The following is a 24,147-nucleotide window of genomic DNA, read 5'->3' as shown; positions in this document are numbered from 1 at the left end:
GGAAAACTCGTGCTCGTCCTCTGAGGCTCCGAGATGCAGAAACATCGATGGCAGCTGCAGAAATGAAGGGCTGCGTTGAGTTGTCGAGAAGCAAGAACATAGCCAGCGCCTAAGTGTCTGGGAGTCAGCAGCTGCTGGACTTTTGCGATTGCTTTCACTGTGCACTGAATGCCACGACGGCATGGGCACGTTAAAACAACGAGCTGAGCAAGAGTCCCCGAAATATCACGGCCGTCAGAAAGCAGCTTATATATTGCCCTGGAAAGAGCAGTGCTTTAGGAGTGTGCAGTAAAATCGTGTTTCTGGACAAGGGAGGCATAAGTGCGCTGCGCTCCTAAGCTATCTCCCTGCGAGACACACTGCCAAAGCTTTTCGCTATCATGCAGTCTAGTGCAGACGCACACTACGGCTATCGGCTGCTGTCCGAAGCGAAGCGCCAGTCGCCGGCGTCTTTCGGCTGAAGCAGCGCTTCGGAGCGTACGGCTGTTGTGTGCGCGAAGCAGCCGCTTCTCCTGCTCCGGGAGTCGGAGAGAGCGGTAGCTTGTACGAGGGCGAAGAACGAAGCCGCAGAGCACCGGACTTGTGTGCACAGCCTACGGGCTGCTAGAGGAAGGTGGCTGCACCTCCCTAACCTATCAATTCACAGCTGGCATGCTCTTTGGAGCTGGTCCAGGACAACTTTCATTGCTTATGGGTTCGTCCTGATACAGCCCCTCCTGGAAAACTCGTGCTCGTCCTCTGAGGCTCCGAGATGCAGAAACATCGATGGCAGCTGCAGAAATGAAGGGCTGCGTTGAATTGTCGAGAAGCAAGAACATAGCCAGCGCCTAAGTGTCTGGGAGTCAGCAGCTGCTGCACTTTTGCGATTGCCTTCACTGTGCACTGATTGCCGAGACATGTGCACGCTAAAAAAACAAGGTGGGCAAGAGGAGGAAGAGAGTACGGGCATCAGAGAGCATCTGGCATCTTGTCCTGGAAACTGCAGTGTTTTTGGAGAGTACAGCAAATCCGTGTTTCTGGACAAGGGAGGCATAAGTGCGCTGCGCTCCTAAGCTATCTCCCTGCGAGACACACTGCCAAAGCTTTTCGCTATCATGCAGTCTAGTGCAGACGCACACTCCGGCTCTCCGGAGCTGTCCGAAGCCAAGCGCCGGTGGCCGGCGTCTTTCGGCTGAAGCTGCGCTTCGGAGCGTACGGCTGCCGCTCCGCTGTTGTGTGCGCGAAGCAGCCGCTTCTCCTGCTCCGGGAGCCGGACAGAGCGGTAGCTTGTACGAGGGCGAAGAACGAAGCCGCAGAGCACCGGCCTTCTGCGCGCACCCTAAGGACTGCTAGAGGACCGTGGTGGACACTCGCCTGCGTCTTCAATTCCATTCTAGCATCCTTATGGAAGGTGTTCCAGGACAATTTTCCTGAATTTTGAATTCGTCCTGATGCAGCCCCTCCTGGGAAACTCGTGCTCGTCCTCTGAGGCTCCGAGTGCAGAGACCTCGATGGCAACTGCAGAAATGAAGGGCTGCGTTGAGTTGTCGAGAAGCAAGAACATAGCCAGCGCCTTGTGTTTGGGAGTCAGCAGCTGCTGGACTTTTGCGATTGCCTTCACTGTGCACTGAATGCCACGACGGCATGGGCACGTTAAAACAACGAGCTGAGCAAGAGTCCCCGAAAGATCACGGCCGTCAGAAAGCAGCTTATATATTGCCCTGGAAAGAGCAGTGTTTTAGGAGTGTGCAGTAAAATCGTGTTTCTGGACAAGGGAGGCATAAGTGCGCTGCGCTCCTAAGCTATCTCCCTGCGAGACACACTGCCAAAGCTTTTCGCTATCATGCAGTCTAGTGCAGACGCACACTACGGCTATCGGCTGCTGTCCGAAGCGAAGCGCCAGTCGCCGGCGTCTTTCGGCTGAAGCAGCGCTTCGGAGCGTACGGCTGTTGTGTGCGCGAAGCAGCCGCTTCTCCTGCTCCGGGAGTCGGAGAGAGCGGTAGCTTGTACGAGGGCGAAGAACGAAGCTGCAGAGCACCGGACTTGTGTGCACAGCCTACGGGCTGCTAGAGGAAGGTGGCTGCACCTCCCTAACCTATCAATTCACAGCTGGCATGCTCTTTGGAGCTGGTCCAGGACAACTTTCATTGCTTATGGGTTCGTCCTGATACAGCCCCTCCTGGAAAACTCGTGCTCGTCCTCTGAGGCTCCGAGATGCAGAAACATCGATGGCAGCTGCAGAAATGAAGGGCTGCGTTGAATTGTCGAGAAGCAAGAACATAGCCAGCGCCTAAGTGTCTGGGAGTCAGCAGCTGCTGCACTTTTGCGATTGCTTTCACTGTGCACTGAATGCCACGACGGCATGGGCACGTTAAAACAACGAGCTGAGCAAGAGTCCCCGAAAGATCACGGCCGTCAGAAAGCAGCTTATATATTGCCCTGGAAAGAGCAGTGTTTTAGGAGTGTGCAGTAAAATCGTGTTTCTGGACAAGGGAGGCATAAGTGCGCTGCGCTCCTAAGCTATCTCCCTGCGAGACACACTGCCAAAGCTTTTCGCTATCATGCAGTCTAGTGCAGACGCACACTACGGCTATCGGCTGCTGTCCGAAGCGAAGCGCCAGTCGCCGGCGTCTTTCGGCTGAAGCAGCCCTTCGGAGCGTACGGCTGTTGTGTGCGCGAAGCAGCCGCTTCTCCTGCTCCGGGAGCCGGACAGAGCGGTAGCTTGTACGAGGGCGAAGAACGAAGCTGCAGAGCACCGGACTTGTGTGCACAGCCTACGGGCTGCTAGAGGAAGGTGGCTGCACCTCCCTAACCTATCAATTCACAGCTGGCATGCTCTTTGGAGCTGGTCCAGGACAACTTTCATTGCTTATGGGTTCGTCCTGATACAGCCCCTCCTGGAAAACTCGTGCTCGTCCTCTGAGGCTCCGAGATGCAGAAACATCGATGGCAGCTGCAGAAATGAAGGGCTGCGTTGAGTTGTCGAGAAGCAGGAACATAGCCAGCGCCTAAGTGTCTGGGAGTCAGCAGCTGCTGGACTTTTGCGATTGCCTTCACTGTGCACTGATTGCCGAGACATGTGCACGCTAAAAAAACAAGGTGGTCAAGAGGAGGAAGAGAGTACGGGCATCAGAGAGCATCTGGCATCTTGTCCTGGAAACTGCAGTGTTTTTGGAGAGTACAGCAAATCCGTGTTTCTGGACAAGGGAGGCATAAGTGCGCTGCGCTCCTAAGCTATCTCCCTGCGAGACACACTGCCAAAGCTTTTCGCTATCATGCAGTCTAGTGCAGACGCACACTCCGGCTCTCCGGAGCTGTCCGAAGCCCAGCGCCGGTGGCCGGCGTCTTTCGGCTGAAGCTGCGCTTCGGAGCGTACGGCTGCCGCTCCGCTGTTGTGTGCGCGAAGCAGCCGCTTCTCCTGCTCCGGGAGCCGGACAGAGCGGTAGCTTGTACGAGGGCGAAGAACGAAGCCGCAGAGCACCGGGCTTCTGCGCGCACCCTAAGGACTGCTAGAGGACCGTGGTGGACACTCGCCTGCGTCTTCAATTCCATTCTAGCATCCTTATGGAAGGTGTTCCAGGACAATTTTCCTGAATTTTGAATTCGTCCTGATGCAGCCCCTCCTGGGAAACTCGTGCTCGTCCTCTGAGGCTCCGAGTGCAGAGACCTCGATGGCAACTGCAGAAATGAAGCACTCCGTTGAGTTGTCGAGAAGCAGGAACATAGCCAGCGCCTTGTGTTTGGGAGTCAGCAGCTGCTGCACTTTTGCGATTGCCTTCACTGTGCACTGAATGCCACGACGGCATGGGCACGTTAAAACAACGCGCTGAGCAAGAGTCCCCGAAAGATCACGGCCGTCAGAAAGCAGCTTATATATTGCCCTGGAAAGAGCAGTGTTTTTGGAGTGTGCAGTAAAATCGTGTTTCTGGACAAGGGAGGCGTAAGTGCGCTGCGCTCCTAAGCTATCTCCCTGCGAGACACACTGCCAAAGCTTTTCGTTATCCTGCAGTCTAGTGCAGACGCACACTACGGCTCTGGGCTGCTGTCCGAAGCGAAGCGCCGGTCGCCGGCGTCTTTCGGCTGAAGCTGCGCTTCGGAGCGTACTTCTGCCGCTCCGCTGCTGTGTGCGCGAAGCAGCCGCTTCTCCTGCTCCGGGAGCCGGACAGAGCGGTAGCTTGTACGAGGGCGAAGAACGAAGCCGCAGAGCACCGGGCTTCTGCGCGCACCCTAAGGACTGCTAGAGGACCGTGGTGGCCGCTCGCCTGCCACTTCAATTCCATTCTAGCATCCTTATGGAAGGTGTTCCAGGACAATTTTCCTGAGTTTTGAATTCGTCCTGATGCAGCCCCTCCTGGGAAACTCCTGCTCGTCCTCTGAGGCTCCGAGTGCAGAGATCTCGATGGCAACTGCAGAAATGAAGCACTCCGTTGAGTTGTCGAGAAGCAAGAACATAGCCAGCGCCTTGTGTTTGGGAGTCAGCAGCTGCTGCACTTTTGCGATTGCCTTCACTGTGCACTGAATGCCACGACGGCATGGGCACGTTAAAACAACGAGCTGAGCAAGAGTCCCCGAAAGATCACGGCCGTCAGAAAGCAGCTTATATATTGCCCTGGAAAGAGCAGTGTTTTAGGAGTGTGCAGTAAAATCGTGTTTCTGGACAAGGGAGGCATAAGTGCGCTGCGCTCCTAAGCTATCTCCCTGCGAGACACACTGCCAAAGCTTTTCGCTATCATGCAGTCTAGTGCAGACGCACACTACGGCTATCGGCTGCTGTCCGAAGCGAAGCGCCAGTCGCCGGCGTCTTTCGGCTGAAGCAGCCCTTCGGAGCGTACGGCTGTTGTGTGCGCGAAGCAGCCGCTTCTCCTGCTCCGGGAGCCGGACAGAGCGGTAGCTTGTACGAGGGCGAAGAACGAAGCTGCAGAGCACCGGACTTGTGTGCACAGCCTACGGGCTGCTAGAGGAAGGTGGCTGCACCTCCCTAACCTATCAATTCACAGCTGGCATGCTCTTTGGAGCTGGTCCAGGACAACTTTCATTGCTTATGGGTTCGTCCTGATACAGCCCCTCCTGGAAAACTCGTGCTCGTCCTCTGAGGCTCCGAGATGCAGAAACATCGATGGCAGCTGCAGAAATGAAGGGCTGCGTTGAGTTGTCGAGAAGCAGGAACATAGCCAGCGCCTAAGTGTCTGGGAGTCAGCAGCTGCTGGACTTTTGCGATTGCCTTCACTGTGCACTGATTGCCGAGACATGTGCACGCTAAAAAAACAAGGTGGTCAAGAGGAGGAAGAGAGTACGGGCATCAGAGAGCATCTGGCATCTTGTCCTGGAAACTGCAGTGTTTTTGGAGAGTACAGCAAATCCGTGTTTCTGGACAAGGGAGGCATAAGTGCGCTGCGCTCCTAAGCTATCTCCCTGCGAGACACACTGCCAAAGCTTTTCGCTATCATGCAGTCTAGTGCAGACGCACACTCCGGCTCTCCGGAGCTGTCCGAAGCCAAGCGCCGGTGGCCGGCGTCTTTCGGCTGAAGCTGCGCTTCGGAGCGTACGGCTGCCGCTCCGCTGTTGTGTGCGCGAAGCAGCCGCTTCTCCTGCTCCGGGAGCCGGACAGAGCGGTAGCTTGTACGAGGGCGAAGAACGAAGCCGCAGAGCACCGGGCTTCTGCGCGCACCCTAAGGACTGCTAGAGGACCGTGGTGGACACTCGCCTGCGTCTTCAATTCCATTCTAGCATCCTTATGGAAGGTGTTCCAGGACAATTTTCCTGAATTTTGAATTCGTCCTGATGCAGCCCCTCCTGGGAAACTCGTGCTCCTCCTCTGAGGCTCCGAGTGCAGAGACCTCGATGGCAACTGCAGAAATGAAGCACTCCGTTGAGTTGTCGAGAAGCAGGAACATAGCCAGCGCCTTGTGTTTGGGAGTCAGCAGCTGCTGCACTTTTGCGATTGCCTTCACTGTGCACTGAATGCCACGACGGCATGGGCACGTTAAAACAACGCGCTGAGCAAGAGTCCCCGAAAGATCACGGCCGTCAGAAAGCAGCTTATATATTGCCCTGGAAAGAGCAGTGTTTTTGGAGTGTGCAGTAAAATCGTGTTTCTGGACAAGGGAGGCGTAAGTGCGCTGCGCTCCTAAGCTATCTCCCTGCGAGACACACTGCCAAAGCTTTTCGTTATCCTGCAGTCTAGTGCAGACGCACACTACGGCTCTGGGCTGCTGTCTGAAGCCAAGCGCCGGTCGCCGGCGTCTTTCGGCTGAAGCTGCGCTTCGGAGCGTACGGCTGCCGCTCCGCTGTTGTGTGCGCGAAGCAGCCGCTTCTCCTGCTCCGGGAGCCGGACAGAGCGGTAGCTTGTACGAGGGCGAAGAACGAAGCCGCAGAGCACCGGCCTTCTGCGCGCACCCTAAGGACTGCTAGAGGACCGTGGTGGACACTCGCCTGCGTCTTCAATTCCATTCTAGCATCCTTATGGAAGGTGTTCCAGGACAATTTTCCTGAGTTTTGAATTCGTCCTGATGCAGCCCCTCCTGGGAAACTCGTGCTCGTCCTCTGAGGCTCCGAGTGCAGAGACCTCGATGGCAACTGCAGAAATGAAGCACTCCGTTGAGTTGTCGAGAAGCAGGAACATAGCCAGCGCCTTTTGTTTGGGAGTCAGCAGCTGCTGCACTTTTGCGATTGCCTTCACTGTGCACTGAATGCCACGACGGCATGGGCACGTTAAAACAACGAGCTGAGCAAGAGTCCCCGAAAGATCACGGCCGTCAGAAAGCAGCTTATATATTGCCCTGGAAAGAGCAGTGTTTTAGGAGTGTGCAGTAAAATCGTGTTTCTGGACAAGGGAGGCATAAGTGCGCTGCGCTCCTAAGCTATCTCCCTGCGAGACACACTGCCAAAGCTTTTCGTTATCCTGCAGTCTAGTGCAGACGCACACTACGGCTATCGGCTGCTGTCCGAAGCGAAGCGCCAGTCGCCGGCGTCTTTCGGCTGAAGCTGCGCTTCGGAGCGTACGGCTGTTGTGTGCGCGAAGCAGCCGCTTCTCCTGCTCCGGGAGCCGGACAGAGCGGTAGCTTGTACGAGGGCGAAGAACGAAGCTGCAGAGCACCGGACTTGTGTGCACAGCCTACGGGCTGCTAGAGGAAGGTGGCTGCACCTCCTTAACCTATCAATTCACAGCTGGCATGCTCTTTGGAGCTGGTCCAGGACAACTTTCATTGCTTATGGGTTCGTCCTGATACAGCCCCTCCTGGAAAACTCGTGCTCGTCCTCTGAGGCTCCGAGATGCAGAAACATCGATGGCAGCTGCAGAAATGAAGGGCTGCGTTGAATTGTCGAGAAGCAAGAACATAGCCAGCGCCTAAGTGTCTGGGAGTCAGCAGCTGCTGCACTTTTGCGATTGCTTTCACTGTGCACTGAATGCCACGACGGCATGGGCACGTTAAAACAACGAGCTGAGCAAGAGTCCCCGAAAGATCACGGCCGTCAGAAAGCAGCTTATATATTGCCCTGGAAAGAGCAGTGTTTTAGGAGTGTGCAGTAAAATCGTGTTTCTGGACAAGGGAGGCATAAGTGCGCTGCGCTCCTAAGCTATCTCCCTGCGAGACACACTGCCAAAGCTTTTCGCTATCATGCAGTCTAGTGCAGACGCACACTACGGCTATCGGCTGCTGTCCGAAGCGAAGCGCCAGTCGCCGGCGTCTTTCGGCTGAAGCAGCGCTTCGGAGCGTACGGCTGTTGTGTGCGCGAAGCAGCCGCTTCTCCTGCTCCGGGAGTCGGAGAGAGCGGTAGCTTGTACGAGGGCGAAGAACGAAGCCGCAGAGCACCGGACTTGTGTGCACAGCCTACGGGCTGCTAGAGGAAGGTGGCTGCACCTCCCTAACCTATCAATTCACAGCTGGCATGCTCTTTGGAGCTGGTCCAGGACAACTTTCATTGCTTATGGGTTCGTCCTGATACAGCCCCTCCTGGAAAACTCGTGCTCGTCCCCTGAAGCTCCGAGATGCAGAAACATCGATGGCAGCTGCAGAAATGAAGAGCTGCGTTGAATTGTCGAGAAGCAAGAACATAGCCAGCGCCAAAGTGTCTGGGAGTCAGCAGCTGCTGCACTTTTGCGATTGCCTTCACTGTGCACTGATTGCCGAGACATGTGCACGCTAAAAAAACAAGGTGGGCAAGAGGAGGAAGAGAGTACGGTCATCAGAGAGCATCTGGCATCTTGTCCTGGAAACTGCAGTGTTTTTGGAGAGTACAGCAAATCCGTGTTTCTGGACAAGGGAGGCATAAGTGCGCTGCGCTCCTAAGCTATCTCCCTGCGAGACACACTGCCAAAGCTTTTCGCTATCATGCAGTCTAGTGCAGACGCACACTCCGGCTCTCCGGAGCTGTCCGAAGCCAAGCGCCGGTGGCCGGCGTCTTTCGGCTGAAGCTGCGCTTCGGAGCGTACGGCTGCCGCTCCGCTGCTGTGTGCGCGAAGCAGCCGCTTCTCCTGCTCCGGGAGCCGGACAGAGCGGTAGCTTGTACGAGGGCGAAGAACGAAGCCGCAGAGCACCGGCCTTCTGCGCGCACCCTAAGGACTGCTAGAGGACCGTGGTGGACACTCGCCTGCGTCTTCAATTCCATTCTAGCATCCTTATGGAAGGTGTTCCAGGACAATTTTCCTGAATTTTGAATTCGTCCTGATGCAGCCCCTCCTGGGAAACTCGTGCTCGTCCTCTGAGGCTCCGAGTGCAGAGACCTCGATGGCAACTGCAGAAATGAAGGGCTGCGTTGAGTTGTCGAGAAGCAAGAACATAGCCAGCGCCTTGTGTTTGGGAGTCAGCAGCTGCTGGACTTTTGCGATTGCCTTCACTGTGCACTGAATGCCACGACGGCATGGGCACGTTAAAACAACGAGCTGAGCAAGAGTCCCCGAAAGATCACGGCCGTCAGAAAGCAGCTTATATATTGCCCTGGAAAGAGCAGTGTTTTAGGAGTGTGCAGTAAAATCGTGTTTCTGGACAAGGGAGGCATAAGTGCGCTGCGCTCCTAAGCTATCTCCCTGCGAGACACACTGCCAAAGCTTTTCGCTATCATGCAGTCTAGTGCAGACGCACACTACGGCTATCGGCTGCTGTCCGAAGCGAAGCGCCAGTCGCCGGCGTCTTTCGGCTGAAGCAGCGCTTCGGAGCGTACGGCTGTTGTGTGCGCGAAGCAGCCGCTTCTCCTGCTCCGGGAGTCGGAGAGAGCGGTAGCTTGTACGAGGGCGAAGAACGAAGCTGCAGAGCACCGGACTTGTGTGCACAGCCTACGGGCTGCTAGAGGAAGGTGGCTGCACCTCCCTAACCTATCAATTCACAGCTGGCATGCTCTTTGGAGCTGGTCCAGGACAACTTTCATTGCTTATGGGTTCGTCCTGATACAGCCCCTCCTGGAAAACTCGTGCTCGTCCTCTGAGGCTCCGAGATGCAGAAACATCGATGGCAGCTGCAGAAATGAAGGGCTGCGTTGAATTGTCGAGAAGCAAGAACATAGCCAGCGCCTAAGTGTCTGGGAGTCAGCAGCTGCTGCACTTTTGCGATTGCTTTCACTGTGCACTGAATGCCACGACGGCATGGGCACGTTAAAACAACGAGCTGAGCAAGAGTCCCCGAAAGATCACGGCCGTCAGAAAGCAGCTTATATATTGCCCTGGAAAGAGCAGTGTTTTAGGAGTGTGCAGTAAAATCGTGTTTCTGGACAAGGGAGGCATAAGTGCGCTGCGCTCCTAAGCTATCTCCCTGCGAGACACACTGCCAAAGCTTTTCGCTATCATGCAGTCTAGTGCAGACGCACACTACGGCTATCGGCTGCTGTCCGAAGCGAAGCGCCAGTCGCCGGCGTCTTTCGGCTGAAGCAGCGCTTCGGAGCGTACGGCTGTTGTGTGCGCGAAGCAGCCGCTTCTCCTGCTCCGGGAGTCGGAGAGAGCGGTAGCTTGTACGAGGGCGAAGAACGAAGCTGCAGAGCACCGGACTTGTGTGCACAGCCTACGGGCTGCTAGAGGAAGGTGGCTGCACCTCCCTAACCTATCAATTCACAGCTGGCATGCTCTTTGGAGCTGGTCCAGGACAACTTTCATTGCTTATGGGTTCGTCCTGATACAGCCCCTCCTGGAAAACTCGTGCTCGTCCTCTGAGGCTCCGAGATGCAGAAACATCGATGGCAGCTGCAGAAATGAAGGGCTGCGTTGAGTTGTCGAGAAGCAAGAACATAGCCAGCGCCAAAGTGTCTGGGAGTCAGCAGCTGCTGCACTTTTGCGATTGCCTTCACTGTGCACTGATTGCCGAGACATGTGCACGCTAAAAAAACAAGGTGGGCAAGAGGAGGAAGAGAGTACGGGCATCAGAGAGCATCTGGCATCTTGTCCTGGAAACTGCAGTGTTTTTGGAGAGTACAGCAAATCCGTGTTTCTGGACAAGGGAGGCATAAGTGCGCTGCGCTCCTAAGCTATCTCCCTGCGAGACACACTGCCAAAGCTTTTCGCTATCATGCAGTCTAGTGCAGACGCACACTCCGGCTCTCCGGAGCTGTCCGAAGCCAAGCGCCGGTGGCCGGCGTCTTTCGGCTGAAGCTGCGCTTCGGAGCGTACGGCTGCCGCTCCGCTGTTGTGTGCGCGAAGCAGCCGCTTCTCCTGCTCCGGGAGCTGGACAGAGCGGTAGCTTGTACGAGGGCGAAGAACGAAGCCGCAGAGCACCGGGCTTCTGCGCGCACCCTAAGGACTGCTAGAGGACCGTGGTGGACACTCGCCTGCGTCTTCAATTCCATTCTAGCATCCTTATGGAAGGTGTTCCAGGACAATTTTCCTGAATTTTGAATTCGTCCTGATGCAGCCCCTCCTGGGAAACTCCTGCTCGTCCTCTGAGGCTCCGAGTGCAGAGACCTCGATGGCAACTGCAGAAATGAAGCACTCCGTTGAGTTGTCGAGAAGCAAGAACATAGCCAGCGCCTTGTGTTTGGGAGTCAGCAGCTGCTGGACTTTTGCGATTGCCTTCACTGTGCACTGAATGCCACGACGGCATGGGCACGTTAAAACAACGCGCTGAGCAAGAGTCCCCGAAAGATCACGGCCGTCAGAAAGCAGCTTATATATTGCCCTGGAAAGAGCAGTGTTTTAGGAGTGTGCAGTAAAATCGTGTTTCTGGACAAGGGAGGCATAAGTGCGCTGCGCTCCTAAGCTATCTCCCTGCGAGACACACTGCCAAAGCTTTTCGTTATCCTGCAGTCTAGTGCAGACGCACACTACGGCTCTGGGCTGCTGTCCGAAGCGAAGCGCCGGTCGCCGGCGTCTTTCGGCTGAAGCTGCGCTTCGGAGCGTACGGCTGCCGCTCCGCTGTTGTGTGCGCGAAGCAGCCGCTTCTCCTGCTCCGGGAGCCGGACAGAGCGGTAGCTTGTACGAGGGCGAAGAACGAAGCCGCAGAGCACCGGGCTTCTGCGCGCACCCTAAGGACTGCTAGAGGACCGTGGTGGACACTCGCCTGCGTCTTCAATTCCATTCTAGCATCCTTATGGAAGGTGTTCCAGGACAATTTTCCTGAATTTTGAATTCGTCCTGATGCAGCCCCTCCTGGGAAACTCCTGCTCGTCCTCTGAGGCTCCGAGTGCAGAGACCTCGATGGCAACTGCAGAAATGAAGCACTCCGTTGAGTTGTCGAGAAGCAGGAACATAGCCAGCGCCTTGTGTTTGGGAGTCAGCAGCTGCTGCACTTTTGCGATTGCCTTCACTGTGCACTGAATGCCACGACGGCATGGGCACGTTAAAACAACGCGCTGAGCAAGAGTCCCCGAAAGATCACGGCCGTCAGAAAGCAGCTTATATATTGCCCTGGAAAGAGCAGTGTTTTTGGAGTGTGCAGTAAAATCGTGTTTCTGGACAAGGGAGGCGTAAGTGCGCTGCGCTCCTAAGCTATCTCCCTGCGAGACACACTGCCAAAGCTTTTCGTTATCCTGCAGTCTAGTGCAGACGCACACTACGGCTCTGGGCTGCTGTCCGAAGCCAAGCGCCGGTCGCCGGCGTCTTTCGGCTGAAGCAGCGCTTCGGAGCGTACGGCTGCCGCTCCGCTGTTGTGTGCGCGAAGCAGCCGCTTCTCCTGCTCCGGGAGCCGGACAGAGCGGTAGCTTGTACGAGGGCGAAGAACGAAGCTGCAGAGCACCGGACTTGTGTGCACAGCCTACGGGCTGCTAGAGGAAGGTGGCTGCACCTCCCTAACCTATCAATTCACAGCTGGCATGCTCTTTGGAGCTGGTCCAGGACAACTTTCATTGCTTATGGGTTCGTCCTGATACAGCCCCTCCTGGGAAACTCGTGCTCGTCCCCTGAGGCTCCGAGATGCAGAAACATCGATGGCAGCTGCAGAAATGAAGGGCTGCGTTGAGTTGTCGAGAAGCAGGAACATAGCCAGCGCCTAAGTGTCTGGGAGTCAGCAGCTGCTGGACTTTTGCGATTGCCTTCACTGTGCACTGATTGCCGAGACATGTGCACGCTAAAAAAACAAGGTGGTCAAGAGGAGGAAGAGAGTACGGGCATCAGAGAGCATCTGGCATCTTGTCCTGGAAACTGCAGTGTTTTTGGAGAGTACAGCAAATCCGTGTTTCTGGACAAGGGAGGCATAAGTGCGCTGCGCTCCTAAGCTATCTCCCTGCGAGACACACTGCCAAAGCTTTTCGCTATCATGCATTCTAGTGCAGACGCACACTCCGGCTCTCCGGAGCTGTCCGAAGCCAAGCGCCGGTGGCCGGCGTCTTTCGGCTGAAGCTGCGCTTCGGAGCGTACGGCTGCCGCTCCGCTGTTGTGTGCGCGAAGCAGCCGCTTCTCCTGCTCCGGGAGCCGGACAGAGCGGTAGCTTGTACGAGGGCGAAGAACGAAGCCGCAGAGCACCGGGCTTCTGCGCGCACCCTAAGGACTGCTAGAGGACCGTGGTGGACACTCGCCTGCGTCTTCAATTCCATTCTAGCATCCTTATGGAAGGTGTTCCAGGACAATTTTCCTGAGTTTTGAATTCCTCCTGATGCAGCCCCTCCTGGGAAACTCGTGCTCGTCCTCTGAGGCTCCGAGTGCAGAGACCTCGATGGCAACTGCAGAAATGAAGCACTCCGTTGAGTTGTCGAGAAGCAGGAACATAGCCAGCGCCTTGTGTTTGGGAGTCAGCAGCTGCTGCACTTTTGCGATTGCCTTCACTGTGCACTGAATGCCACGACGGCATGGGCACGTTAAAACAACGAGCTGAGCAAGAGTCCCCGAAAGATCACGGCCGTCAGAAAGCAGCTTATATATTGCCCTGGGAAGAGTACTGTTTTAGGAGTGTGCAGTAAAATCGTGTTTCTGGACAAGGGAGGCATAAGTGCGCTGCGCTCCTAAGCTATCTCCCTGCGAGACACACTGCCAAAGCTTTTCGCTATCATGCAGTCTAGTGCAGACGCACACTACGGCTATCGGCTGCTGTCCGAAGCGAAGCGCCGGTCGCCGGCGTCTTTCGGCTGAAGCAGCGCTTCGGAGCGTACGGCTGTTGTGTGCGCGAAACAGCCGCTTCTCCTGCTCCGGGAGTCGGAGAGAGCGGTAGCTTGTACGAGGGCGAAGAACGAAGCCGCAGAGCACCGGACTTGTGTGCACAGCCTACGGGCTGCTAGAGGAAGGTGGCTGCACCTCCCTAACCTATCAATTCACAGCTGGCATGCTCTTTGGAGCTGGTCCAGGACAACTTTCATTGCTTATGGGTTCGTCCTGATACAGCCCCTCCTGGAAAACTCGTGCTCGTCCCCTGAGGCTCCGAGATGCAGAAACATCGATGGCAGCTGCAGAAATGAAGGGCTGCGTTGAGTTGTCGAGAAGCAGGAACATAGCCAGCGCCTAAGTGTCTGGGAGTCAGCAGCTGCTGGACTTTTGCGATTGCCTTCACTGTGCACTGATTGCCGAGACATGTGCACGCTAAAAAAACAAGGTGGTCAAGAGGAGGAAGAGAGTACGGGCATCAGAGAGCATCTGGCATCTTGTCCTGGAAACTGCAGTGTTTTTGGAGAGTACAGCAAATCCGTGTTTCTGGACAAGGGAGGCATAAGTGCGCTGCGCTCCTAAGCTATCTCCCTGCGAGACACACTGCCAAAGCTTTTCGCTATCATGCAGTCTAGTGCAGACGCACACTCCGGCTCTCCGGAGCTGTCCGAAGCCAAGCGCCGGTCGCCGGCGTCTTTCGGCTGAAGCAGCGCTTCGGAGCGTACGGCTGCCGCTCCGCTGTTGTGTGCGCGAAGCAGCCGCTTCTCCTGCTCCGGGAGCCGGACAGAGCGGTAGCTTGTACGAGGGCGAAGAACGAAGCCGCAGAGCACCGGGCTTCTGCGCGCACCCTAAGGACTGCTAGAGGACCGTGGTGGACACTCGCCTGCGTCTTCAATTCCATTCTAGCATCCTTATGGAAGGTGTTCCAGGACAATTTTCCTGAATTTTGAATTCGTCCTGATGCAGCCCCTCCTGGGAAACTCGTGCTCGTCCTCTGAGGCTCCGAGTGCAGAGACCTCGATGGCAACTGCAGAAATGAAGCACTCCGTTGAGTTGTCGAGAAGCAAGAACATAGCCAGCGCCTTGTGTTTGGGAGTCAGCAGCTGCTGCACTTTTGCGATTGCCTTCACTGTGCACTGAATGCCACGACGGCATGGGCACGTTAAAACAACGCGCTGAGCAAGAGTCCCCGAAAGATCACGGCCGTCAGAAAGCAGCTTATATATTGCCCTGGAAAGAGCAGTGTTTTTGGAGTGTGCAGTAAAATCGTGTTTCTGGACAAGGGAGGCATAAGTGCGCTGCGCTCCTAAGCTATCTCCCTGCGAGACACACTGCCAAAGCTTTTCGCTATCATGCAGTCTAGTGCAGACGCACACTACGGCTATCGGCTGCTGTCCGAAGCGAAGCGCCAGTCGCCGGCGTCTTTCGGCTGAAGCAGCGCTTCGGAGCGTACGGCTGTTGTGTGCGCGAAGCAGCCGCTTCTCCTGCTCCGGGAGTCGGAGAGAGCGGTAGCTTGTACGAGGGCGAAGAACGAAGCTGCAGAGCACCGGACTTGTGTGCACAGCCTACGGGCTGCTAGAGGAAGGTGGCTGCACCTCCCTAACCTATCAATTCACAGCTGGCATGCTCTTTGGAGCTGGTCCAGGACAACTTTCATTGCTTATGGGTTCGTCCTGATACAGCCCCTCCTGGAAAACTCGTGCTCGTCCTCTGAGGCTCCGAGATGCAGAAACATCGATGGCAGCTGCAGAAATGAAGGGCTGCGTTGAATTGTCGAGAAGCAAGAACATAGCCAGCGCCTAAGTGTCTGGGAGTCAGCAGCTGCTGCACTTTTGCGATTGCTTTCACTGTGCACTGAATGCCACGACGGCATGGGCACGTTAAAACAACGAGCTGAGCAAGAGTCCCCGAAAGATCACGGCCGTCAGAAAGCAGCTTATATATTGCCCTGGAAAGAGCAGTGTTTTAGGAGTGTGCAGTAAAATCGTGTTTCTGGACAAGGGAGGCATAAGTGCGCTGCGCTCCTAAGCTATCTCCCTGCGAGACACACTGCCAAAGCTTTTCGCTATCATGCAGTCTAGTGCAGACGCACACTACGGCTATCGGCTGCTGTCTGAAGCGAAGCGCCAGTCGCCGGCGTCTTTCGGCTGAAGCAGCGCTTCGGAGCGTACGGCTGTTGTGTGCGCGAAGCAGCCGCTTCTCCTGCTCCGGGAGCCGGACAGAGCGGTAGCTTGTACGAGGGCGAAGAACGAAGCTGCAGAGCACCGGACTTGTGTGCACAGCCTACGGGCTGCTAGAGGAAGGTGGCTGCACCTCCCTAACCTATCAATTTACAGCTGGCATGCTCTTTGGAGCTGGTCCAGGACAACTTTCATTGCTTATGGGTTCGTCCTGATACAGCCCCTCCTGGAAAACTCGTGCTCGTCCTCTGAGGCTCCGAGATGCAGAAACATCGATGGCAGCTGCAGAAATGAAGGGCTGCGTTGAATTGTCGAGAAGCAAGAACATAGCCAGCGCCTAAGTGTCTGGGAGTCAGCAGCTGCTGCACTTTTGCGATTGCTTTCACTGTGCACTGAATGCCACGACGGCATGGGCACGTTAAAACAACGAGCTGAGCAAGAGTCCCCGAAAGATCACGGCCGTCAGAAAGCAGCTTATATATTGCCCTGGAAAGAGCAGTGTTTTAGGAGTGTGCAGTAAAATCGTGTTTCTGGACAAGGGAGGCATAAGTGCGCTGCGCTCCTAAGCTATCTCCCTGCGAGACACACTGCCAAAGCTTTTCGCTATCATGCAGTCTAGTGCAGACGCACACTACGGCTATCGGCTGCTGTCCGAAGCGAAGCGCCAGTCGCCGGCGTCTTTCGGCTGAAGCAGCGCTTCGGAGCGTACGGCTGTTGTGTGCGCGAAGCAGCCGCTTCTCCTGCTCCGGGAGTCGGAGAGAGCGGTAGCTTGTACGAGGGCGAAGAACGAAGCCGCAGAGCACCGGACTTGTGTGCACAGCCTACGGGCTGCTAGAGGAAGGTGGCTGCACCTCCCTAACCTATCAATTCACAGCTGGCATGCTCTTTGGAGCTGGTCCAGGACAACTTTCATTGCTTATGGGTTCGTCCTGATACAGCCCCTCCTGGAAAACTCGTGCTCGTCCTCTGAGGCTCCGAGATGCAGAAACATCGATGGCAGCTGCAGAAATGAAGGGCTGCGTTGAGTTGTCGAGAAGCAAGAACATAGCCAGCGCCAAAGTGTCTGGGAGTCAGCAGCTGCTGCACTTTTGCGATTGCCTTCACTGTGCACTGATTGCCGAGACATGTGCACGCTAAAAAAACAAGGTGGGCAAGAGGAGGAAGAGAGTACGGGCATCAGAGAGCATCTGGCATCTTGTCCTGGAAACTGCAGTGTTTTTGGAGAGTACAGCAAATCCGTGTTTCTGGACAAGGGAGGCATAAGTGCGCTGCGCTCCTAAGCTATCTCCCTGCGAGACACACTGCCAAAGCTTTTCGCTATCATGCAGTCTAGTGCAGACGCACACTCCGGCTCTCCGGAGCTGTCCGAAGCCAAGCGCCGGTGGCCGGCGTCTTTCGGCTGAAGCTGCGCTTCGGAGCGTACGGCTGCCGCTCCGCTGTTGTGTGCGCGAAGCAGCCGCTTCTCCTGCTCCGGGAGCCGGACAGAGCGGTAGCTTGTACGAGGGCGAAGAACGAAGCCGCAGAGCACCGGGCTTCTGCGCGCACCCTAAGGACTGCTAGAGGACCGTGGTGGACACTCGCCTGCGTCTTCAATTCCATTCTAGCATCCTTATGGAAGGTGTTCCAGGACAATTTTCCTGAATTTTGAATTCGTCCTGATGCAGCCCCTCCTGGGAAACTCCTGCTCGTCCTCTGAGGCTCCGAGTGCAGAGACCTCGATGGCAACTGCAGAAATGAAGCACTCCGTTGAGTTGTCGAGAAGCAGGAACATAGCCAGCGCCTTTTGTTTGGGAGTCAGCAGCTGCTGGACTTTTGCGATTGCCTTCACTGTGCACTGAATGCCACGACGGCATGGGCACGTTAAAACAACGCGCTGAGCAAGAGTCCCCGAAAGATCACGGCCGTCAGAAAGCAGCTTATATATTGCCCTGGAAAGAGCAGTGTTTTAGGAGTGTGCAGTAAAATCGTGTTTCTGGACAAGGGAGGCATAAGTGCGCTGCGCTCCTAAGCTATCTCCCTGCGAGACACACTGCCAAAGCTTTTCGTTATCCTGCAGTCTAGTGCAGACGCACACTACGGCTCTGGGCTGCTGTCCGAAGCGAAGCGCCGGTCGCCGGCGTCTTTCGGCTGAAGCTGCGCTTCGGAGCGTACTTCTGCCGCTCCGCTGCTGTGTGCGCGAAGCAGCCGCTTCTCCTGCTCCGGGAGCCGGACAGAGCGGTAGCTTGTACGAGGGCGAAGAACGAAGCCGCAGAGCACCGGGCTTCTGCGCGCACCCTAAGGACTGCTAGAGGACCGTGGTGGACACTCGCCTGCGTCTTCAATTCCATTCTAGCATCCTTATGGAAGGTGTTCCAGGACAATTTTCCTGAGTTTTGAATTCGTCCTGATGCAGCCCCTCCTGGGAAACTCCTGCTCGTCCTCTGAGGCTCCGAGTGCAGAGACCTCGATGGCAACTGCAGAAATGAAGCACTCCGTTGAGTTGTCGAGAAGCAAGAACATAGCCAGCGCCTTGTGTTTGGGAGTCAGCAGCTGCTGGACTTTTGCGATTGCCTTCACTGTGCACTGAATGCCACGACGGCATGGGCACGTTAAAACAACGAGCTGAGCAAGAGTCCCCGAAAGATCACGGCCGTCAGAAAGCAGCTTACATATTGCCCTGGAAAGAGCAGTGTTTTTGGAGTGTGCAGTAAAATCGTGTTTCTGGACAAGGGAGGCATAAGTGCGCTGCGCTCCTAAGCTATCTCCCTGCGAGACACACTGCCAAAGCTTTTCGCTATCATGCAGTCTAGTGCAGACGCACACTACGGCTATCGGCTGCTGTCCGAAGCGAAGCGCCAGTCGCCGGCGTCTTTCGGCTGAAGCAGCCCTTCGGAGCGTACGGCTGTTGTGTGCGCGAAGCAGCCGCTTCTCCTGCTCCGGGAGCCGGACAGAGCGGTAGCTTGTACGAGGGCGAAGAACGAAGCTGCAGAGCACCGGACTTGTGTGCACAGCCTACGGGCTGCTAGAGGAAGGTGGCTGCACCTCCCTAACCTATCAATTCACAGCTGGCATGCTCTTTGGAGCTGGTCCAGGACAACTTTCATTGCTTATGGGTTCGTCCTGATACAGCCCCTCCTGGAAAACTCGTGCTCGTCCTCTGAGGCTCCGAGATGCAGAAACATCGATGGCAGCTGCAGAAATGAAGGGCTGCGTTGAGTTGTCGAGAAGCAGGAACATAGCCAGCGCCTAAGTGTCTGGGAGTCAGCAGCTGCTGGACTTTTGCGATTGCCTTCACTGTGCACTGATTGCCGAGACATGTGCACGCTAAAAAAACAAGGTGGGCAAGAGGAGGAAGAGAGTACGGGCATCAGAGAGCATCTGGCATCTTGTCCTGGAAACTGCAGTGTTTTTGGAGAGTACAGCAAATCCGTGTTTCTGGACAAGGGAGGCATAAGTGCGCTGCGCTCCTAAGCTATCTCCCTGCGAGACACACTGCCAAAGCTTTTCGCTATCATGCAGTCTAGTGCAGACGCACACTCCGGCTCTCCGGAGCTGTCCGAAGCCAAGCGCCGGTGGCCGGCGTCTTTCGGCTGAAGCTGCGCTTCGGAGCGTACGGCTGCCGCTCCGCTGTTGTGTGCGCGAAGCAGCCGCTTCTCCTGCTCCGGGAGCCGGACAGAGCGGTAGCTTGTACGAGGGCGAAGAACGAAGCCGCAGAGCACCGGGCTTCTGCGCGCACCCTAAGGACTGCTAGAGGACCGTGGTGGACACTCGCCTGCGTCTTCAATTCCATTCTAGCATCCTTATGGAAGGTGTTCCAGGACAATTTTCCTGAATTTTGAATTCGTCCTGATGCAGCCCCTCCTGGGAAACTCGTGCTCGTCCTCTGAGGCTCCGAGATGCAGAAACATCGATGGCAGCTGCAGAAATGAAGCACTCCGTTGAGTTGTCGAGAAGCAAGAACATAGCCAGCGCCAAAGTGTCTGGGAGTCAGCAGCTGCTGCACTTTTGCGATTGCCTTCACTGTGCACTGATTGCCGAGACATGTGCACGCTAAAAAAACAAGGTGGGCAAGAGGAGGAAGAGAGTACGGGCATCAGAGAGCATCTGGCATCTTGTCCTGGAAACTGCAGTGTTTTTGGAGAGTACAGCAAATCCGTGTTTCTGGACAAGGGAGGCATAAGTGCGCTGCGCTCCTAAGCTATCTCCCTGCGAGACACACTGCCAAAGCTTTTCGTTATCCTGCAGTCTAGTGCAGACGCACACTACGGCTCTGGGCTGCTGTCCGAAGCCAAGCGCCGGTCGCCGGCGTCTTTCGGCTGAAGCAGCGCTTCCGAGCGTACGGCTGCCGCTCCGCTGCTGTGTGCGCGAAGCAGCCGCTTCTCCTGCTCCGGGAGCCGGACAGAGCGGTAGCTTGTACGAGGGCGAAGAACGAAGCCGCAGAGCACCGGCCTTCTGCGCGCACCCTAAGGACTGCTAGAGGACCGTGGTGGACACTCGCCTGCGTCTTCAATTCCATTCTAGCATCCTTATGGAAGGTGTTCCAGGACAATTTTCCTGAGTTTTGAATTCGTCCTGATGCAGCCCCTCCTGGGAAACTCCTGCTCGTCCTCTGAGGCTCCGAGTGCAGAGACCTCGATGGCAACTGCAGAAATGAAGCACTCCGTTGAGTTGTCGAGAAGCAAGAACATAGCCAGCGCCTTGTGTTTGGGAGTCAGCAGCTGCTGCACTTTTGCGATTGCCTTCACTGTGCACTGAATGCCACGACGGCATGGGCACGTTAAAACAACGAGCTGAGCAAGAGTCCCCGAAAGATCACGGCCGTCAGAAAGCAGCTTATATATTGCCCTGGAAAGAGCAGTGTTTTTGGAGTGTGCAGTAAAATCGTGTTTCTGGACAAGGGAGGCATAAGTGCGCTGCGCTCCTAAGCTATCTCCCTGCGAGACACACTGCCAAAGCTTTTCGCTATCATGCAGTCTAGTGCAGACGCACACTACGGCTATCGGCTGCTGTCCGAAGCGAAGCGCCAGTCGCCGGCGTCTTTCGGCTGAAGCAGCGCTTCGGAGCGTACGGCTGTTGTGTGCGCGAAGCAGCCGCTTCTCCTGCTCCGGGAGTCGGAGAGAGCGGTAGCTTGTACGAGGGCGAAGAACGAAGCCGCAGAGCACCGGACTTGTGTGCACAGCCTACGGGCTGCTAGAGGAAGGTGGCTGCACCTCCCTAACCTATCAATTCACAGCTGGCATGCTCTATGGAGCTGTTCCAGGACAACTTTCATTGCTTATGGGTTCGTCCTGATACAGCCCCTCCTGGGAAACTCGTGCTCGTCCCCTGAGGCTCCGAGATGCAGAAACATCGATGGCAGCTGCAGAAATGAAGGGCTGCGTTGAGTTGTCGAGAAGCAAGAACATAGCCAGCGCCTAAGTGTCTGGGAGTCAGCAGCTGCTGCACTTTTGCGATTGCCTTCACTGTGCACTGATTGCCGAGACATGTGCACGCTAAAAAAACAAGGTGGGCAAGAGGAGGAAGAGAGCACGGGCATCAGAGAGCATCTGGCATCTTGCCCTGGAAAGAGCAGTGTTTTTGGAGAGTGCAGCAAATCCGTGTTTCTGGACAAGGGAGGCATAAGTGCGCTGCGCTCCTAAGCTATCTCCCTGCGAGACACACTGCCAAAGCTTTTCGCTATCATGCAGTCTAGTGCAGACGCACACTCCGGCTCTCGGCTGCTGTCCGAAGCTAAGCGCCGGGCGCCGGCGTCTTTCGGCTGAAGCAGCGCTTCGGAGCGTACGGCTCCCGCTCCGCTGTTGCGTGCGCGAAGCAGCCGCTTCTCCTGCTCCGGGAGCCGGACAGAGCGGTAGCTTGTACGAGGGCGAAGAACGAAGCCGAAGAGCACCGGGCTTCTGCGCGCACCCTAAGGACTGCTAGAGGACCATGGTGGCCGCTCGCCCGCCTCTTCAATTCCCTTCTAGCATCCTTATGGAAGGTGTTCCAGGACAATTCTCCTGAGTTTTGAATTCGTCCTGATGCAGCCCCTCCTGGGAAACTCGTGCTCGTCCTCTGAGTCTCCGACATGCAGAGACCTCGATGGCAACTGCAGAAATGAAGGGCTGCGTTGAGTTGTCGAGACGCAAGAACATAGCCAGCGCCTTGTGTTTGGGAGTCAGCAGCACCTGGACTTTTGCGATTGCTTTCACTGTGCACTGAATGCCACGACGGCATGGGCACGTTAAAACAACGAGCTGAGCAAGAGTCCCCGAAAGATCACGGCCGTCAGAAAGCAGCTTATATATTGCCCTGGAAAGAGCAGTGTTTTAGGAGTGTGCAGTAAAATCGTGTTTCTGGACAAGGGAGGCATAAGTGCGCTGCGCTCCTAAGCTATCTCCCTGCGAGACACACTGCCAAAGCTTTTCGCTATGATGCAGTCTAGTGCAGACGCACACTACGGCTCTCGGCTGCTGTCCGAAGCCAAGCGCCGGTCGCCGGCGTCTTTCGGCTGAAGCAGCGCTTCGGAGCGTACGGCTGCCGCTCCGCTGCTGTGTGCGCGAAGCAGCCGCTTCTCCTGCTCCGGGAGCCGGACAGAGCGGTAGCTTGTACGAGGGCGAAGAACGAAGCCGAAGAGCACCGGGCTTCTGCGCGCACCCTAAGGACTGCTAGAGGACCATGGTGGCCGCTCGCCCGCCTCTTCAATTCCCTTCTAGCATCCTTATGGAAGGTGTTCCAGGACAATTTTCCTGAATTTTGAATTCGTCCTGATGCAGCCCCTCCTGGGAAACTCGTGCTCGTCCTCTGAGGCTCCGACATGCAGAGACCTCGATGGCAACTGCAGAAATGAAGGGCTGCGTTGAGTTGTCGAGAAGCAAGAACATAGCCAGCGCCTTGTGTTTGGGAGTCAGCAGCACCTGGACTTTTTCGATTGCCTTCACTGTGCACTGAATACCACGACGGCATGGGCACGTTAAAACAACGCGCTGAGCAAGAGTCCCCGAAAGATCACGGCCGTCAGAAAGCAGCTTATATATTGCCCTGGAAAGAGCAGTGTTTTAGGAGTGTGCAGTAAAATCGTGTTTCTGGACAAGGGAGGCATAAGTGCGCTGCGCTCCTAAGCTATCTCTCTGCGAGACACACTGCCAAAGCTTTTCGCTATCATGCAGTCTAGTGCAGACGCACACTCCGGCTCTCCGGAGCTGTCCGAAGCCAAGCGCCGGTGGCCGGCGTCTTTCGGCTGAAGCAGCGCTTCGGAGCGTAGGGCTGCCGCTCCGCTGTTGTGTGCGCGAAGCAGCCGCTTCTCCTGCTCCGGGAGCCGGACAGAGCGGTAGTTTGTACGAGGGCGAAGAACGAAGCCGCAGAGCACCGGACTTGTGTGCACAGCCTACGGGCTGCTAGAGGAAGGTGGCTGCACCTCCCTAACCTATCAATTCACAGCTGGCATGCTCTATGGAGCTGGTCCAGGACAACTTTCATTGCTTATGGGTTCGTCCTGATACAGCCCCTCCTGGAAAACTCGTGCTCGTCCCCTGAGGCTCCGAGATGCAGAAACATCGATGGCAGCTGCAGAAATGAAGGGCTGCGTTGAGTTGTCGAGAAGCAAGAACATAGCCAGCGCCTAAGTGTCTGGGAGTCAGCAGCTGCTGGACTTTTGCGATTGCCTTCACTGTGCACTGATTGCCGAGACATGTGCACGCTAAAAAAACAAGGTGGGCAAGAGGAGGAAGAGAGTACGGGCATCAGAGAGCATCTGGCATCTTGTCCTGGAAACTGCAGTGTTTTTGGAGAGTACAGCAAATCCGTGTTTCTGGACAAGGGAGGCATAAGTGCGCTGCGCTCCTAAGCTATCTCCCTGCGAGACACACTGCCAAAGCTTTTCGCTATGATGCAGTCTAGTGCAGACGCACACTACGGCTCTCGGCTGCTGTCCGAAGCCAAGCGCCGGTCGCCGGCGTCTTTCGGCTGAAGCTGCGCTTCGGAGCGTACGGCTGCCGCTCCGCTCTTGTGTGCGCGAAGCAGCCGCTTCTCCTGCTCCGGGAGCCGGACAGAGCGGTAGCTTGTACGAGGGCGAAGAACGAAGCCGAAGAGCACCGGGCATCTGCGCGCACCCTAAGGACTGCTAGAGGACCATGGTGGCCGCTCGCCCGCTTCTTCAATTCCCTTCTATCATCCTTATGGAAAGTGTTCCAGGACAATTTTCCTGAATTTTGAATTCGTCCTGATGCAGCCCCTCGTGGGAAACTCGTGCTCGTCCTCTGAGTCTCCGACATGCAGAGACCTCGATGGCAACTGCAGAAATGAAGGGCTACGTTGAGTTGTCGAGAAGCAAGAACCTAGCCAGCGCCTTGTGTTTGGGAGTCAGCAGCACCTGGACTTTTTCGATTGCCTTCACTGTGCACTGAATACCACGACGGCATGGGCACGTTAAAACAACGCGCTGAGCAAGAGTCCCGAAAGATCACGGCCGTCAGAAAGCAGCTTATATATTGCCCTGGAAAGAGCAGTGTTTTAGGAGTGTGCAGTAAAATCGTGTTTTTG

The sequence above is a fragment of the Lonchura striata genome, chromosome 27 (assembly GCF_050655825.1).
Source record: "Lonchura striata isolate lonStrDom1 chromosome 27, ASM5065582v1, whole genome shotgun sequence".
NCBI lineage: Eukaryota > Metazoa > Chordata > Aves > Passeriformes > Estrildidae > Lonchura > Lonchura striata.
The sequence above is the reverse complement of the archived record's forward strand: the minus strand, read 5'-3'. Positions refer to the sequence as shown.